Genomic DNA, 20612 nt, shown 5'->3' on the forward strand with positions numbered 1-20612 from the left:
CCCTCTTAGGATTAAGTTACCTATGACGCTACATCTTGACTTGGTTGGGTGGATTGACATGTGACTTATCTTTGGAGGTGACCACTCTTGATAACAGAAAAGCGACATAGTGAGAGTATTGGAAACATAAACGTATAGTAGACCTCCATTCTACATCAGAATCCATATTGGAGTTGCACGTAGGTGGCTATAGAAGACTATACGGGTTCCCTTGCTGTCAACCTATATGGCATCCTTACAACTTTTGAACCATTGTTTCGCTTTTTGAGGGATAGAAATGCACTATCTACCTTGGGCTCCCTCTTGTTTCTATTTTTTTTTTTTTAAGTGTTTTATTTTTCTTTAGTTTTTCTAAAGGAGACCTCATATCTGTTTAGGTGGCTAGGTGTGGACTCGTGATTCAAGTAATCATCTTATTAGAAGACCACCTTTTCTACCACCTTTGATCATGGGTGACCAACAACCCAAGACTCTTAAGGATAGCTTTTACCCCACCAGGGCTACATAGCCCTCATGCATTAGTCTGCCTGTTGTTACAGGGAATAACTATGAACTCAAGACCAACTTCATCAGCATGCTACCCCATTTCTATGGGATGGCTAATGAGGATGCATATCTCTTCCTTAGGGAATTTGAGGAGGTCTGTGTTCTAATTAAGGTCCAGAATTTGATTGATGATGTAGTGAGGCTTAAGTTTATATCCTTTGCCCTGAAAGACTAGGCCAAGAAGTGGCTCTATGGACTGCCAACAAACTCCATTAATACATGGGTTTTGTTCATCATTGTCTTTTTGAGAAAATTCTTCCATCTTCACAAGACCAATAAGCTTAAAAGTGATATCCTCCAATTTAGGCAGAAACCATATGAGTCCTTTTCTAAATTCATGGAAAGATTAAAGGACCTCCTTTTAGAATGCCCTCACCATGGTTTTTACTTGTGGCAGCTATGCCAAATTATTTATGAGGGTATTGATTATCAGACCAAACAACTTGTAGAGTCTATGTGTCCAGTAGGCTTTACTTCTTTTTCTGAGGAGAATGATGCATGGACTTCTTAACCAACTTGACTGATAAGACTAGGGAATGGGAATCTTCCCAAGAGGCTGAAAGGACCACTAAGGGGTATCTCATTGAGGGTATGCCAGCCAAGGAGGCCAAACTTGACAGCCTCATAAAACGGTTGGAGTCCATAGTTCTTAAAGAGTCTATACCAGTTAATCCGGTCAACCAGGTCAACCATCTGTCGGTATGCAGTTGGTGCCAAACCCCTGGACACCTTTCTAAGGAATGCCCCAACACCTTGGTAGGCATTTCCAGCACTGAGATTGTAAGTGCTCTTTACCAAAATAACCCATATAGTAATACTTACAATCTAGGATGGAGAAATCACCTCAATTTCTTATGAAATCAAGGGAACCAAGTAGGCCCATCCAACTTTAACCATCAATGCCAGGTTGGTGCCCAAAGGCCCAACTATGCACCACAAACCCAAGGAATGTCTCCTAACCCCTTTCCCCCTCGTCCTCATCTAGGACCTTCTATTAATTATGCTAGGCCTCCTCTCCTTGCACCTTATCAGCAACCCCCAGGATTTACCAATACAAGAGAGTCAACAAGACTGAATGAGATGGACAACAAGATAGCTCTTCTCATGACAAGCCACAATAACATGGAAAAATAACTCACCCAGCTTGTCACAATCCTACATGAGAGGGAAACAGGAAAGTTACCTAGCCAACCTGGGCCAAATCTTAGGCATCAGGTTCATATTCAGCAAGGTACCCAAGCTCCTCCAACCAATGTTGCATAAGGCCAATAGCACCAAGGGCCCTCCAGATAGGTAAATATTGTTTATGCTTTAAGGAGTGGCCGTGAGTATCAATAGGCTAGTGCACCTCAGTCTTTACCATCTCATACTCCTGTAGACTTTCTCCCTTCTGAAGAGGCCATTGAAGTGCCTACTGTTCCACGTTTGTCTGATGAACCTAAAGATATACCAGATGATTTGGTTGAGGAAACCAAAGAGGATTCTAGTAAGGAAGTTAAAAAGATCAACCCTGAAAGAATTTATACCCCACCTGCCCCTTTCCCAAATAGGTTGGTTAGCAAGAAGTCTCATTCTGTGGAGAAGATATTGGATGTGTTCAAACAGGTTCAGGTGAATATCCTCTTGTTGGATGCTATTGCCTAGATCCCCGTTTATGCTAAAGTCCTCAAAGACTTATACACCCAAAAGCGGACCACCAATGTACCCAAAAAGGCATTTTTAGCTGCTAACATTAGTTCTCTAATCTCACAGCCAATAGCAGCCAAGCATAAGGATCCTAGAAGCCCCACCATCTCTTGCACTATAGGCCATACCACTATTGATCATGCCTTATTGGACCTTGGTGCAAGTGTGAACCTCTTACCCTTTCATGTCTATCAACAACTGGGATTCGAAGAACTGAAACCGACCAAAATTACTCTTCAACTTACAGATCGGTCGGTTAAAGTTCCTAAGGGAATGATTGAGGATGTCCTGTTGAAGGTTGGGGAATTTATTTTTCCTATGGATTTTATTGTTTTAAATACCCAACCCACTACCAACTTCAAGGATCAAATCCCAATCATATTGGGTAGACCATTCCTAGCTACCAGTAATGCTTTAATCAATTGCAGAAATGGTCTCATGAAATTATCTTTTGGCAATACTTCTGTTGACTTCAATGTGTTTAGATTGGGCAAGCAGCCTGATATGGATGATGAGGTGCATATGCTTCAAGGATTTTTCGATGATATTGATACGTTCTTTGAGATTGATTTTGATTCAGGATTTCAAGAATGTATGCAGGAATTGGAGGGTGTTGATGATACCCCCTTATCTGAGGTTTGGAGGATCCAACCACCTTTGGAGCCCCTTGGACCCCTATCCACTTTCATTCCCAAATCCTCTATTATTGAGCCCCCCACATTAGAGTTGAAGGCATTACCCTCCAACCTCAAGTATGCCTTCTTAGGACGTGATCATACTCTTCCTGTTATTATTGCTTTTGATTTGACTTTTATTCAGGAAGAAGAGTTGATTAAGCTTCTAAAGGACTATAAGGAAGCCATAGGTTGGACCATGTCTGACATCAACGGTATTAGCCCCTCCATTGTTCAACATCATATACATCTGATGGAGAGTTCCAAACCTTATAGGGAACCTCAAAGGAGGGCTAATCCTGTGATGAAAGAGGCAATCAAGAAAGAGATCCTAAAATGCTTGGATCATGGCATCATTTATCCTATTTCTAATAGCCAATGGGTGAGTCCTGTGCAGGTTGTGCCTAAGAAAGGAGGAGTCACTGTAGTTGAGAATGCCAATAATGAGTTGATTCCAACCCGTATCCAAATGGGATGGAGAGTGTGCATTGACTATAGGAAATTGAATGCGGCAACTTGGAAGGACCACTTCCCCTTGCCTTTTATTGATCAGATGTTAGAGAGACTAGCTGGCCATGAATATTATTGTTTTCTTGATGGTTATGCCGGTTATAACCAAATCCCTATTGTTCTAGAGGACCAACACAAAACCACTTTCACATGCCCTTATGGAACCTTTGCTTACCGGCGTATGCCTTTTGGGCTTTGTAATGCCCCTGCTACATTCCAAAGATGCATGATGAGTATCTTTTCTGATATGGTAGGGCACTTCCTAGAGGTGTTTATAGATGATTTCTCTATTCATGGCTCTACCTTTTCTCATTGCTTGCATCATCTCTCTTTGGTTCTTAAAAGATGCATAGAAAAGAACTTGGTCCTGAATTGGGAGAAGTACCACTTCATGGTGAAGCAAGGCATAGTTCTTGGTCACATTGTGTCCAAAGAAGGGATAAAGGTTGATAGATCTAAGGTGGACCTTATAGCCAATTTACCACCACCCAAGAGTGTGAAGGACATTAGATCTTTTCTTAGCCATGCAGGTTTTTATAGAAGATTCATCAAGGATTTTAGCCAGATAGCTAGACCTCTCACCTCTCTTTTGGCAAAAGACTGCCCATTTGATTTCTCTTCTGAGTGTCATGATAGTTTTGAGCAATTGAAAAGAGCGTTGACTTCAGCCCCCATTATTCAAGCTCCAATTTGGATAGTTTCATTTAAGCTTATGTGTGATGCCTCTGATTTTGCTATAGGGGCTGTTCTTGGGCAAAGAATCAACAAATTGCCCCATGTGATTTATTATGCAAGTAGAACTCTTAATGATGCACAGCTTAATTATACCACCACTGAGAAAGAATTTTTAGCTATTGTGTTTGCTTTAGAGAAGTTTAGGCCCTACTTGGTTGGATCACATGTGATTGTTTATACTGACCATGCAGCTATCAAATATCTTGTGCAGAAGAAAGATGCCAAGGCTCACCTCATTAGGTGGGTCCTTTTGTTGCAAGAATTTGATCTTGAAATTAGGGATAAGAAAGGGAGTGAAAATTTGATTGCAAACCATCTATCCCGGCTGCCTAATTCTTTGACTGTCAACTCTTCAGTCAATGAGAACTTTCCTGATGAGTATCTGATGACAGTGTCTAGTGAACCTTGGTTTGCTGACATTGTTAATTATCTGGTTACAGGTGTGACACCTGCACATTGGTCCACCCATGATAAGAATCATTTCTTTTCACAGGTTAAATATTTTTTTTGGGATGATCCTTATCTTTTTAAGGCTTGTCCAGATCAGGTAATCCGAAGATGTGTCCCTGATCATGAGCAACAATCTGTCTTATCTTTCTACCATGATCAGGCTTGTGGAGGTCATTTTGGGCCTAATAAGACTGCGGCCAAGGTTTTACAGTGTGGATTTTATTGGCCTAGTCTGTTTAAATATGCTTTTACTTATTGCAAGGCATATTCTTCATGCCAATCCTTAGGGCATCTTACTAAGAGAAATATGATACCCCTCAACCCAATTCTGGTGGTTGAGGTGTTTGATATATGGGGTTTTGATTTCATGGGGCCTTTCCCTAACTCTTTTGGTAATCTATACATATTACTTGCTGTGGACTATGTGTACAAATGGATTGAGGTAGTTGCTTGTAAGACCAATGACTACAAGGTGATTGTGAAATTTTTGAAGGAGAACATCTTCTCCCATTTTGGTACTCCCCGGGGTATCATTAGTGATCGGGACAAGCATTTTTGTAATTGGCCTTTTGAGGCCCTCATGAGAAAGTATGGTGTCGTCTATAAGTTGGCCACATCCTACCATCCACAGACCAGTGGCCAGGTTGAGGTTTCAAATAGGCAGATCAAGTAAATTCTTGAGAAAACCATCAACCCGAACCGTAAGGATTAGTCTAACCGGTTGGTAGATGCATTGTGGGCCCATAGGATAGCCTTCAAGACCGATCTTGGTCAATCTCCGTACCGTCTGGTGTATGGAAAGGCATGTCACTTACTTGTAGAGATTGAGCACAAGGCCTTTTGGGCTATCAAGAAGCTTAACTTTGACCTACCCACTGCAGGTGCCCATAGAAAACTCCAACTATATGAGTTGGAAGAGCTTAGGAATGAGGCATATGAGAATGCCCGGATTTACAAAGAAAAAATCAAGGCTTTCCATGATAGGCACATTTTGAGAAAATCTTTTGAGGTAGGCCAGAAACTTTTATTATATAATTCTCGTTTGCATATCTTTTCAGGTAAGCTGCGTTCTAGATGGGATGGCCCCTATATTGTTCAAAAAGCTTATCCTCATGGGGCTGTTGAAGTCCTCAATCCAAGTACAGGAGCTACTTTCAAGGTCAATGGCCAAAGATTGAAGCCGTACATAGAGATGCCTACTCCAGTTGAAGAAGAGGTCATGGATCTCCATGAGTCTCTTTACCTTGACCCCTGATATCCTGGTATGTATCCCCTCCCTTTTTCTTATTCTTTCTTTTCTACATGCATTGAGGACACTGCATGAATTAAGTGTGAGGGGGTGTGTTGGACTTTAATTGTGAATTTTATGAATTTTGATTGTGGAGATAGTTTTTGGTTATGTGCATAAGTCTCTTCGATTTGCAAAGCGAGAATGAGAGGGAATTAGGTGCCCTAGCATGCAAAATAATAAAAAAAATCCCTTTTCAAGGATGGTAGTTGGTTTGTATCTGGTGATGGGGATTGAGTTTGAAAATATGAGTGCTACTTCATGTGATGGTTAGATTCCTCTATGTGTTTATGGACCCCTTTGATCTTTTGGCTAGTAGTTAAGACCAATTTGTTTGTGGCAAGGAATGAAAGTGAAAGTGAATGAAAAAAAAAAAAAAAGAGAGAAACAGAAAGAAAAGTGGAATTCCTTGGGACTAGACAGGGCACTGTGCCTCATGAAGCAGGGTGACTTGATCGAAATTCCTTGGAAGGAAACTTAAAAAAAAAAAAAAAAAAAAACTCTTGCATCAATGTCTCAATGTCTTATGGATACATGCAAAAAGCAAAGCTACCAAGTATTTGGGTGTCTGGTGTATGCTCCACCATGTCATTCAGAGAACAGTAGTAGAGTAGAAAAAGAGTTTGTTGTTGAGAAAAAAAAAAAAAAACTTTTGCCTTAATGCTCAATGCCTAAGTCTTTGGTTCCATCAGTACTATGAGTGGTTTACTTGAAGGTGAGTACGGTTTAGAAAATATGAGGAGATCCCTTGACCTTGATGCATGCTTGTTACTTGAATTGATGTGGGGTGATAAAATTCAAGTGTGGGGGAACCTTTGGCTCCTTAATCTTTAGTTGAGTATTTCTTTGAGATTGTGTGCCCTATCTTACTTATGCCATTAGAAAAATTTACATTATTTTTTTTTATTTATTGAATTTTGGGTGTATATTCACTGCAAACACCCACGAGACACAACTCGTCCACTAGGGGTAACCTAGGGGTTGAAAGGCTTGTTGCACATGCTAAGTGCAACCGTGATTCCTACGAAAGTGAGTTAGGATTTTTTTTTTTTTTTTTCATTCTAAGTTTATTTATCTTTTGCTTTACTTGAGGACAAGTAACGTTCAAGTGTGGGGGAATCTGATGAGCACATTTATGTGTAAAATCTTAGGGCATAAAGCATATATTTTACCACATTGGACAGAGTTACTCGGTGCTTTCTTGTGCTTTTCAGGGTTTAGGTAAATTATTGTGAAAATAGAGGAGATGATGCTAAGGAGATGTTTATAAGATTTCTAGAGGTGTTGGTAATATGGATGCATAACCCATCGAGTCAGCTTCGCAACGGTTCAAACGGCACTTGATTCCGAGTTGAAACGAAGAAGTTATGACCGATTTCGTAACAACGCGTGAAAATGGTCTGTAGGGGTTTATTTATAATTATTGACAGTCAGACGGGGATAAAGTGAAGCGGAAGTTCGGATTCTAGGGGCCTTACAGTAATTATGAGAAGTTACTTTACTGTACCCGAAAGATTCCATTTGAAAGGCTCTGCACAGTCTAACTTCAACTTGAGATATCTTGGGCTCCCCAACTCCGAATTGGACGAAATTTGGATCTATTTTGGGTGCTTTTTTACAAGGAACACAATTGTGAGGCCTATATAAGCACCCCATGCTCCACGTTTTCTGAAGGACAGAATGGGTATTTTATTTATTCTTAAAGGAATCCTAGTTATCACCCTTACTCTCTCTCTCCTCCAACTTCTCAAGGGCACTTCTGGAATTCTACTTGGGATAGATTTATATTTTCTCATCTATGAAAGGTTGAAAAATCAAAGATGCTTTGATTTTATTGCTTGGAGAAGATATCTACAAAGAAAATGAAGCACTTGTTAGAATTCAAGTTTAGGTTTTAAGCCTTCTAGTCTAAGTTCTTAAGTTGATGACAAGACTTGAAGATTTAGAAGAGGAGGCCATGGTAAGTTTATGCAAGTATTCAAGCTTTTCAATTACATTCATGCAAGCACATCCAGGTTTTACTATCTAAACTCTCAATCTCATTCTCCGTCTCCTCTATCTCTCTCTATCTTCTTCTTCTTCCCCCTCTATTTCTTTTATTTTAATTTTATATGGATGTGGATTATGGATGCATTTTTATTCCCTTATTTCTTTTTATGTGGTTAGTATGTGTGGCTGCATTTTTATTCCTTTCAATTCGCTTTAGCTTGATAGGTTAGATGCTCATTTGTTAGGACGCCGATTTAATCCCTTAATTTTGTTAGATGCTTATGAGTTAGGATGCATTGATTTTCGTTAGTTTAATTAGTTTAATTTAACACTTTAATTTGGTTCACTTTGCATTACTTTTAAGTTAGTTAAATAGAGTGGCGTATATCTCCTCGTGTTCGACCCGTAGCTACGATTGACCCGTACGCTTGCGGTTTTATTTTAACCCAAACAGCATATACCGATGCATCCAGGATAGGATTGGGTGGCGTCTTGATGTAGAAAGGAAAGGGGGTCGCCTACGCCTCCAGACAATTAAAGGAACACGAGAAGAATTAGCCCACTCTTGATTTGGAGTTGGCAGCGATAGTCTTCACGTTAAAAATCTGGCGACATTACCTATACGGTGAAAAGAGCGAGATCTTCAGCGATCATAAAAGTCTGAAGTATTTCTTCACCCAAAAGGAGCTGAACATGAGACAGAGACAGTGGTTGGAATTGGTGAAAGACTATGACTGTGAAATCTAGTACCACCCCTGTAAGGCCAACGTTGTTGCGGATGCATTAAGTAGAAAATCTCAAACTGCATCCCTTACTCCATTAGTAGTAACCGAGCAGTTGTATGAAGAAGCTTAGAAATTTGATCTGGAACTCATGACCAAAGGAACGGCTATGCAACTAGCAACTATGTATCTACAGTTGTTGATACAAGAAGAAGTAATTACAAAGCAACCATTGGACCCTGAGCTGACCAAGATTATTTGGGAGGTACAACAAGGAGTCCATAAGGATCCGGATTTTTTATTGGCCCAAGATGGTGCATTGAAGTCTTGAGATAGATTGTGTGTGCCTGATGATTTTGATGTCCAAGACCGAATCCTTAAAGAGGCACACAGCTCACCCTATCCAATTCATCCAGGGAGCAAAAAGATGTACAAAGACTTGAAGAAGTATTATTGGTGAATAGGAATGAAGGAGACCATAGCAATATACGTGTCCAAGTGCCTCACCTGTCAACAGATAAAGGCGGAGAGACACCGACCGTATGGACTGTTACAACCACTCCCTATACCTAAATGGAAGTGGGAAAGGATAACTATGGATTTCGTGACAAATCTACCCAACACCAGGAAAGGGATGAATGCCATATGGGTAATCGTAGACGGACTGACAAAGGCAGCTTACTTCATACCAATTAAGATAAGTTATTCTATGGAAAAGCTTACCTAGGTGTACATTGAGAATATAGTCCGCTTACACGGCGTGCCTGTCAGTATAGTGTCTAATAGAGATCCTCAATTTACTTCAAGATTTTGGAGAAGTTTGCAAAAAGCATCGGGTACTCAGCTGAATCTTAGTACAGCTTTCCATCCGCAGATGGACGGACAATCGGAAAGGACTATCTAGACTCTGGAAGACATGCTTTGTCAAACCCTGCTCCGACTAGCTGGAATTTGGGTTCAAGGACAGGAACCCTTGATCAAGCAACCAAGATCACTGTGGAGCATCACTCCAGTGACATGGATCACTGAAGAAACCCTGTGCATGTCCTCCTTTATGCCTGTGAAAAGATGGACAGTGAACCCCTGCACTTGCACAGCTCACAACCTGATGTATGATTTGGACCCCAGGTAATCTCTCTCCTCCCTATAATGGTGGGACCCACCTCTGAAAAATTGTGCAAAAGTCCCTGGGTGGCATGTGGGGACAATACCCTGACCAAGGGTCAAACCCCAATGCAGCCCCACTAAATTTCAGCTTACTGGAATTCTCTAGGCGATGGCTCTGGGCGATGCAGTAAGGCCCAGTGACATCGCCCAGTGTGTGATTCTACTTATTTTAATGGATTTTATTTATGGGGACCACCCAATAAGGACATGGGTACCCTCCACTGATAGAGGGAAGTCTAAGGGACCACCTTATGCCCTCAGTTCACTCTGGACCCCACCAGTATGCCCAGAATCAGTTCAAAAACTGATTTTCAAAAGGGGACTTAGTGGCCAAACAAGCCTCAGTGGAGGTTGGGCTTATAAATAGCCAAGGTCTGAGCCCATTTAGAGCTCTTGCTCTATTGGAAATTCGTAGGAGAGAAAGGAGAGAAAGAAGAGAGAAAGAAGAGGAAGGAGAAGAAGAAGGAAGGGGGAAGAACGAGGGAAGCTGCTGCCACCCATCCCAGTTGGAAACCGAGCCCCCTCTCAGCCTTGTTCAGGTACAGAACACCCCCCTATGCCTGCTGTCCCCATCTCTTCCCTATGTTTGATATGTTTCTGCTCCCTGGGCAGCCCTGAACAACTAGGGTTTGCCTAGAACAACCCCAGATCTGCCATGCAGACCTTATGCATGGAAGATCTGGGATTTATATGCATTTTAAAAATTCTGTTTTGCAGTTCTTATCAAACCCTACTCTTGACTGGCTGGAGTTTTGGTTCAAGGATAGGAACCCCTGATCAGGCAACTAGGATCACTATGGAGCATCACTCCAGTTATATGGATTAATGAAGAAACCCTGTGCATGTCCTCCTTTATGCCTGTGAGAAGATGGACAGTGGACCCCTACACTTACACAGCTCACAGCCTGATGTATGGTTTGAACCCCAGGTAATTTCTCTCCTCCCTATAATGGTGGGACCCACCTCTGAAAATTTGTGCCAAAGCCCCTAGGTGGCATGTGGGGACAATACCCTGACCTGGGGTCAAACCCCTGTGCAAGCCCCATTGAATTTCAGCTTGCTGGAATTCTCTGGGCGATGCAGCAAGGCCCAGTGACATCACCCAGTGACTGATTTTGAATGTATTAATGGATTTTATTTATGGGGACCACCCAATATGGACATGGGTACTCTCCACTGATAGAGGGAAGTCTGAGGGACCACCTCATGCCCTCAGTTCACTGTGGACCCCACCAGTGTGTCCAGAATCAGTCTGAATCAGTTCAAAAACTGATTTTCGAAAGAGGACATAGTGGCCAAACAGGCCCTAGTTGGGGCGGGGCCTATAAATAGGCAGGTCTGAGCTCATTTAGACCTCTTGCTCTATTGGGAATCTGTAGGAGAGAAAGGAGAGAAAGAAGAGAGAAAGAAGAGGAAGGAGGAGAAGAAAGAAGAAGGAAGAAGGAGGGGGGAAGCTTGGCTGCCACCCATCCCAGTTGGAACCGAGTTTCTTCAGGCCATTTCGGGTATAAAAATACCTATACACCCCTGCTGTCCCCATATCTCCTCTGCATAAGATGTGTTTTTGCTCTCTGGGTAGCCCAGAACAGCTAGGGTTTGCCTAGAACACCTCAAGATCTGCCTTGCAGACCTTGTGCATGGAAGTTTTGGGATTTTTATTGAATTTCATCATTCTATTATGCTGTTCTTGTGAGCCAAAGCTGGTTGTGCATAACTGCACTGCCCAACCTTGCTCCTGATGGACTGAATGGAACCTTGAGTGTAAGCCAAGGCTGCAGAGACCAAACCCTAGGTGGTTGCAGCCTTGAACCTTTATTTTTCAATCATTTCCAGCCCTACATGTGGCAGAAACCAGACTCCCAAGATTTAGAAAACCCTGTGAAACTATTCACTAGGTTGTCTGGGCAGCCATTGGCAGCCTGATGGTGGGCCTAGTGGAGGATCCATTAGGATCAAATGGAAGGTCATCCCAGGGGCTACTTGACATGCAGAGGGTCAGGTCTGACCTCAACCCTGTGGGCCCCACCTTGGAAACTTAGCTAGCATCGATTCTACAACCTCTAGGCGATGTGGCAACTCCCAGAGACACCGTCCAGTGAAGGGAAAATTGCTGGATTGGTGGACAGACCTGAGGGTTCTCACCCACTGACCCCTGGACACTGTGGGAAGGCTAGAAAATTTTTCCCCACATCAGTCCTTTATTGGAGAACACTTTGGAACCCAAGTGGGCCCAGCAGGTGGAAGAAACCCTGCTGTGCTTGGTCCTACAGCACAGATAACCTGTGGACAGCACTATAAACATATTCTAACCTAGGGTCAGGTGCAGACATTATTAATGACCATTTTTCCTCTATGCCATAGACTCTAGACATGGACCCAAGGCCCAGTGCAAGTCCCGGAGAGATTCCAAGTAAGACCTAACTAAACACCGGGTCAACCCAATGAGCTTAGGTTAACCCTAGAACTACCGGAAACAAAATGGAAACTTAATCAAACACTTTCTAATCTACATTTAGGATTTGATCCCACACTCGAGGACCATTACCAAACTGCTGTGGGAACTGACTGTGCGACTGAGTACCTAGAACCAGACTCTGGTGAGTGAATAATATTATCATTCGTGTATGTGTAATTATGATTTGATGCCGGCTAATATGAATTAAAATTTTAAATGCTGTGTTACTTACTTTTATTCAAGTTACTCAAATCACTGCATAATGACTGTCTGTTGATCAACACTGTGAACTCTATATGATGGTTATGATTGATAGACTAGATATCGTAGTTGGCTTGGAAATGAGGCCTGCGGTAGCCTGTAATATGGATGCAGTTGACACTGCTTGACTCATACAATGCCATATAGACATTGGGTTAGAGTTTCGTCACCCATGCTATGCACCCTTACCAGCAGGGGTTAAGGTGTTGGATGCCTGTGGGGGTGACCATCAGAAAAATGAGAAAAGAGAAAAAGGAATGAATAGAACACCAGAATGGTGTATGAATGAATAGAACACTGGAATGGTGCATGAATGAAAGAACACCGGAATGGTGCATATGGGCTATAGGCCAGAAAAGAAAAGAGAAAAGAAATGGATTATCCCACGGGTTAATCACAGAGGGCTGGTCTGGCCGACCTTGGTGAACGAATGCGGGGGCTGACTGGTCCTCTCCGATAACTCAATGGGTGTATCACGGGAAGAGATAACCAAGCCTACACTAGGGATATATGTATTGGGGATTATAGTTGCATTGACCTGACTTAGCTGTAAAGTTAGGTGGCTAATAATGAATCTGGACTTGCATATCAAGTAGATCATGTGAATTGTGAATTGTGATTGCATGAGCATGCATGATGATATATTTTCTCACGAGCTCAATGGGGCTTACACTCTGTTATATATATTTTTCTTAGATGATCTTACAGGTCGATGCCGGTGTGGCATGGTGACTCATCTCGAGGAGGAGAGTCCTGGTTATTATGATGTTGTTGGTGTGGACCCCGATGGAGGTCATATCAATCCTGCGTACATTCTCGGTGGTCATTGACGAGGACTGTTGAAGAGTGCACGAGATGTTTTGATGCTTTTGGCTTGGGGACTCCTTTTTTATTTTTGTTAGGAGTTTATCCCCGTGTTGACCGTGGGTCAGTTGTAGTTCTTTTTACCTTCTTTCTTTTGGGGTTGGGTATCCTAACCTTGTATATATTTATGTATGTAGTTCTGTACCTATCAGCTTTGTTTTCAGTTGTGGGTTTATGTGTGTCAGGGGAATGTACTAGACAACTTTCTTATGTATATATTATCATCATTTCCCATATCGCTATGCTTCTGTTTATTTTTGAAATTGTAGATGTCCTACGACACTCTGATCTTGCGTATGGTAAAGTCATGAATGTGGTTCCGTGAATGTAAGCACTGCTTCTAGATCCATGGGATATGGCGGATTGCCATTACGCAATTCGGGTCACCTACCTAATCCTCCTGGGGGGTGGTTTGGGGTGTGACAGTTCTTGAGAGCCGAAGCTGGCTGTGCATAGCTGCACTGCCCATATTTGCTCCTGATGGACTGAATGGAACCCTGGGTGCAAGCCAAGGCTGCAGAGACCAAACCCTAAGTGGTTGCAGCCTTGAACCACTGTTTTTCAGTAATTTCCAGCCTTACACATGGCTGAAACCAAATTCCAAGCTTGGTAAAACCCTATAACACTATTCATTGGGACTGTCTGGGCAGCCATTGGCAGCCTGATGGTGGACTTGATGGAAGATCCATCTGGACCATGGTGTAGACCATCACTGGGGCTACCTTATGCCCTAACATGCATAGGCTGAAGGTTGGAACCCTGCCCATGAAGCCCAGCCATGGGAACTCAGCCAGCATCGATTCTACAGCCTCTGGGTAAAGCAGTGGGTGATGTGGCAACGCCCAGAGACATCGCCCAGTGAAGGGAAAATTGCTGGATTGGTAATCAGACCTAGGGGGATCTCACCCACCAACCTCTGGACACTGTGGGAAGGTTGGAAAATTACCAAAAAGCCCTTCCCCACATCTGTCTTTAATTAAAGAATGCTTTGGAACCCAAGTGGGCCCCGCAGGTGGAAGAAACCCTGTTGTGCTTGGTCCTACAGCATAGACAAGCTGTGGATAGCACTTTAAACCTATTCTGACCTAGGGTCAGGTGTAAACACTAAAAATGACCATTTTAACCCTATGCCATAGACTCTGGACAATGCACCAGTACATGGACCCTAGGCCCAGTGCAAGTCCCTAAGAGATTCCAAGTAAGACCTAACTGAACACCGGGTCAACCCAGTGAGCTTAGGTTAACCCTAGAACTATCGGAAACAAAATGGAAACTTAATAAGACACTTGTTTGAGTTAAAATAATACCGCAAGCGTACGGGTCAATCGTAGCTACGGGTCGAACACAAGGAGATATACGCCACTCTATTTAATTAACTTAAAAGTAATGCAAAGTGAACCAAATTAAAGTGTTAAATTAAACTAATTAAATTAATAAAAATTAATGCATCCTAACTCATAAGCATCTAACAAAATTAAGGGATTAAATTGGCGTCCTAACACATGAGCATCTAACCTATCAGACTAACGCAAATTGAAAGGAATAAAAAAAACAGCCACACATAATAACCATATAAAAAGGAATAAGGGAATAAAAGTGCATCCACAAACCACAACCATATAAAAAAAATAAAAGAAATAGAGGGAGAAGAAGAAGAAGATAGAGAGAGATAGAGGAAAGGGAGAATGAGATTAAGGGTTTAGAGAATGAGATACCTTGATGTGCTTGAATACTTGAATAAACTCACCATGGCTTCCTCTTCTAAATCTCCATGTCTTGTCATCAACATAGGAACTTAGACTAGGAAGCTTTAAACTAAAACTATTACAACCATTAAACTAGACTTATGAAATCAAAATTAAGAACTTGAAATCAAAACTAAGAACTTAAGCCAAAAATAGGAAAAGAAGAGAAAATTTCACTAAGTGAATGAAGTAAAAATTACACTAAAAAAACTGAATTAAAATTGAACTAAAAACTGAACTAAAAAACTGAACTAAAAAACTACTAACTTCTTACAACCCAAAGGGCAAGGGGTATTTATAGGGGAAGAGAGGAGAAGAGAGAAGGGGGAAGTGTAGGAGAAATATTCCCTAAGAAAAGAGAATATTCTCTTCTCCTTCCTCTTTTACAATGCCTTGAATCCTAAGAAAAAAAGAAAAAAATAGAAAGAAGAAGAAGAGAAGATTATTTACATAGACCTTCTATTTTTAGAAAAGTAAATTTCTAATTCTAACTTGTGCTTCCTTTTCTTTGTAGATATCTTCTTCAAGCAATAAAATCAAAGCATCTTTGATTTTTCAACCTTCCATAGATGAGAAAATATATTTCAAAATAAATCTATCCCAAGTAGAGTTCCAGAAGTGCCCTTGAGAAGTTGAAGGAGAGAGAGAGCAAGGGTGATGACTAGGATTCCTTCAAGAATAAATAAAATACCCATTCTGTCCTTCAGGAAACGTGGAGCATGGGGTGCTTATATAGGTCTCACCATTGTGTTCCTTGCGAAAAATCACACAAAATAGACCCAAATTTCGTCCAATTTGGAGTTCGGGAGCCCAAGATATCTCAAGTTGAAGTTGGACTGTCCAGAGCCCTCCAAATGAAATCTTTCGGGTACAAGAAATATAACTTTTAATAATTGCGTTAAGGCCCCTGCAATCTGAACTTTCGTTTCACTTTATCCTCAGCCGACTATCAATAATTACAAATAAACCCCTATAGACCATTTTCGTGCTTCATTACGGAAACATCCGTAACTTCTTTGTTTCAACTTGGAATCATGTGCCGTTTGAACCGTTACGAAGCTGACTCGATGGGCTACACATCCAAGCCATTAACACCTTTAAACAGCTTAAAAACATTTCCTTAGCATCATCTCCTCTATTTTCACAAGAAATCACCTACAACCTGAAAAGCACAAGAAAGCACCGAGTAACTCTGTCCAATGTGATAAAATGTATGCTTTATGCCCTAAGATTTCACACATAAATATGCTCATCAGATTCCCCCACACTTGAACGTTACTTGTCCTCAAGTAAACCAAAAGAAAACTAACCTAGAATGCAGAAAATCCTAACTCACTTTCGTAGGAATCACGGTTGCACTTAGCATGTGCAACAAGCCTTTAAACCCCTAGGTTACCCCTAGTGGACGAGTTGTGTCTCGTGGGTGTTTGCAGTGAATATACACCCAAAATTCAATTGTAAATAAATGCTGCAAATTTTAATCATGGCATAAGTAGGACAGTGCACATAATCCCAAAAAGTGTTCAACTAAAGATCAAGGAGCCAAAGGTTCCCCCACACTTGAATTTTATCACCCCACATCAATTCAAGTAACAAGCATGCATCACGTTCAAGGGATCTCCTCATATTTTCTGAACACTACTCACCTTCAAGTAAACCCCCCATAGCATCGATGGAACCAAAGACTTAGGCATTGAGTAATGTTGACCATACTTTTTTTTTTTTTCAGGCATTAAGGCAAAAGTTTTTTTCTTTCTCAACCACAAACTCTATTTCTACTCCACTACTGTTCTCTGAATGACATGGTGGAGCATACACCAGACACCCAAATACTTGGTAGCTTCGCTTTTTTGCATATATCCATAAGACATTGAGACATTGATGCAAGAGTTTTTTTTTTTGAGTTTCCTTCCAAGGAATTTCGATCAAGTCACCCTGCTTCATGAGGCACAATGCCCTGTCTAGTCCCAAGGAATTCCACTTTCTTTTCTATTCCTTATTTTTTTTCTTTTTCTTTTTTTCATTCACTTCCACTTTCATGCCTTGCCTTGCCACAAACAAATTGGTCTCAACTACTAGCCAAAAGATCAAAGGGTCCATAAAACACATAGAGGAATCTAGCCATCAAATGAAATAATGCTCATATTTTTCAATTCAATCCCTCTCACCGGATACAAACCAATTACCGTCCTTGAAAAGGGATTTTTTATTATTTCGCATGCTAGGATACCTAATTCCCTCTTTCTCTCGCTTTGCAATCAAAGAGACATATGCACAAAACCAAACTATTGTCACAATCAAAATTTACCAATTAAGCCCAACATCCCCCCCACACTTAATTCATGCAGTGTCCTCAATGCATGCATAAAAGAAAGAATAAGGACAAGGGAGGAGATGAAGGGGCTTACCGGATATAATCAACAAAGAGAATCATGAAGAGTCATGAGCTTTACAAAAAGTGCTAGGAGCAGCAACAGAAATCTCAATCCATGGCCAGTAAATGGAGAAATAGCTTCAGACCCAGAAAACACTCGACCATGAATTTTAGTAAAGCGAGAAATAATATGGAAGTTAAGAACAACTGAGAAATATTCAATAGAAAAATCTATCCTCATGGGACAGTGGAAAATGAAGGCATTAAAACTCAGGCCATAAATTCGTCCCTCCTCTCCCGTTTGCAATGTAGAACACCTATCATTCTTTGAAAAACCAATCAAAAACGAATCATAATAAGCATAAAAAGGATTATGAATAACCTCATCTAAATAATCATAAAAAATTGGAGGTTTACTCAAATCAATCCTAGCAATACAACTATCCGCTCTTTGCATAACTTGGTTTGTCAAATAAGGATCATGGAAATATGCTTGAAAGGCATTATGACTAACATTGTCCTCCTCAATAAAATAGTCAAACCTAGGAGGTTTGGACAAATCAACATGAGAGACAATGAAATCCTCAAAATGGCAATTATCTAAGTTTTCCAAAGAGAGAGGGGGAGATCGAATTTCCTGGGTTTCTATGTTATCATGAAAATCTGATTCTAAATCAATAAAAATACTAGGCTCACTAAAATCAGAAATTTTAGGAAAAAATTGGACTTCCCCAGGTAGCTCATCAAATCTCGCTTCACTAATTTCCTGAGGAGACTCAATCTCAACAAATAAATCATCATGAAAAGCAGCTTGTTGGGAATGACTCTCATTAACCTCAAACTGGGGTGGTGGACTTTCAATATCATTAAACTGGGGATGGGGCGATTTAGGCTGACTAGATAATGTACCCGTTTCCTCCTCTTGTACCATGGTTATCAGTTGAGAGAGTTGCTTCTCCAAGGTATTTTGGCTTGTTGTGAGAAGGTCTATGTATTTCTCAAGCTCATTCAGTCTGGCCTCCTCACCCATGTTCTGAAACTCAAGGGGTTGGTAATATGGTTCAAGGAGAGGTGGCCCATTGAGATTTAATGGAGGGTTGGGCATTGGAGGACCATACTGACCATGATATTGAAAATTGGGTGGTCCATCTTGGTTATTGCATTGATCCCACGAGAAATAGGGATGATCACTCCACCCGTGATTGTAAGTGCCAAAAGAATTGTATTGAAATTGAGGACTCACATTCTCATCACCATTGCTACCCCCATAAAGATTAGGGCATCCTTCCATAACATGGATAGTCTGGGGATGTGTCCAATCAAAATTTCCCGAAAGCCCATAGTTGGGTTGGGGAGAAAAATTGTACTGGGGTGGTGCAAAATTGTTCTCTATCTCACTATTTTTTGCATTCCTAACCTGTTTAAACATTTCCTCCAAAATCATGGTTGCCTTAGCATAGGTCCATCTTTCCCCCAAAGTCTTATAAGGAAGTGTATCTCCCATTATTCTAAATTAACCACCTATCCCAAATTGAGGTTTCCCATTAAAAAAAGTTTAAAGAAAAATAAAATACTAAAAATAAGAGGGTGCCCAAGGTAGATAGTGCATCTATCCCTCAGAAATCGAAACAATGGTTCCAAAGCTGTAAGGTTGCCATATAGGTTGACAGCAAGGGAACCCGTATAGTCTTCACAAGCCACCTACGGACGACTCCAAATGGATTCTGATGTAGGGTGAAGGACTACTATACGTTTATGTTTCTAATGCTCTCACTATGTTGCTTTCCTGTTATCAAGAGTGGTCACCTCCAAAGATAAGTCACATGCCAATCCAAACCACCCAACGAATCAAGGGGCACCAAGATTGGCTGGGTTTGGGCATATGAAGGACTTTAGATTGGGCGCACACTATTTGAAACAGAAGAGAAACAAGAAGAGGTTTTCAAAATGTTTTTTTTTTTTTTTTTAAAAGAAAGAGGAGAAAGAGAAGAAACTAAAGCACTTCGAATTACTTAAAAATCAAAAAAATAAAGTGGTCAATAATCTCCCCGGCAACGGCGCCAAAAACTTGTTTGAGTTAAAATAATACCGCAAGCGTACGGGTCAATCGTAGCTACGGGTCGAACACAAGGAGATATACGCCACTCTATTTAATTAACTTAAAAGTAATGCAAAGTGAACCAAATTAAAGTGTTAAATTAAACTAATTAAATTAATAAAAATTAATGCATCCTAACTCATAAGCATCTAACAAAATTAAGGGATTAAATTGGCGTCCTAACACATGAGCATCTAACCTATCAGACTAACGCAAATTGAAAGGAATAAAAAAAAACAGCCACACATAATAACCATATAAAAAGGAATAAGGGAATAAAAGTGCATCCACAAACCACAACCATATAAAAAAAATAAAAGAAATAGAGGGAGAAGAAGAAGAAGATAGAGAGAGATAGAGGAAAGGGAGAATGAGATTAAGGGTTTAGAGAATGAGATACCTTGATGTGCTTGAATACTTGAATAAACTCACCATGGCTTCCTCTTCTAAATCTCCATGTCTTGTCATCAACATAGGAACTTAGACTAGGAAGCTTTAAACTAAAACTATTACAACCATTAAACTAGACTTATGAAATCAAAATTAAGAACTTGAAATCAAAACTAAGAACTTAAGCCAAAAATAGGAAAAGAAGAGAAAATTTCACTAAGTGAATGAAGTAAAAATTACACTAAAAAAACTGAATTAAAATTGAACTAAAAACTGAACTAAAAAACTGAACTAAAAAACTACTAACTTCTTACAACCCAAAGGGCAAGGGGTATTTATAGGGGAAGAGAGGAGAAGAGAGAAGGGGGAAGTGTAGGAGAAATATTCCCTAAGAAAAGAGAATATTCTCTTCTCCTTCCTCTTTTACAATGCCTTGAATCCTAAGAAAAAAGAAAAAATAGAAAGAAGAAGAAGAGAAGATTATTTACATAGACCTTCTATTTTTAGAAAAGTAAATTTCTAATTCTAACTTGTGCTTCCTTTTCTTTGTAGATATCTTCTTCAAGCAATAAAATCAAAGCATCTTTGATTTTTCAACCTTCCATAGATGAGAAAATATATTTCAAAATAAATCTATCCCAAGTAGAGTTCCAGAAGT

The 20612-nt window shown here is 40.6% G+C and overlaps 1 non-coding gene across 1 annotated transcript; it reads right to left on the reverse strand.

Annotated features, from left to right (window-relative positions):
* Positions 1-823: 823 nt before the first annotated feature.
* Positions 824-930, reverse strand: LOC122666392. Its single transcript, XR_006333584.1, has one exon. It is a non-coding gene; the product is annotated as a small nucleolar RNA R71 (small nucleolar RNA).
* Between the last annotated feature and the right edge of the window lie 19682 nt (positions 931-20612).

The sequence above is a fragment of the Telopea speciosissima genome, chromosome 6, assembly GCF_018873765.1.
Source record: "Telopea speciosissima isolate NSW1024214 ecotype Mountain lineage chromosome 6, Tspe_v1, whole genome shotgun sequence".
Lineage (NCBI taxonomy): Eukaryota > Viridiplantae > Streptophyta > Magnoliopsida > Proteales > Proteaceae > Telopea > Telopea speciosissima.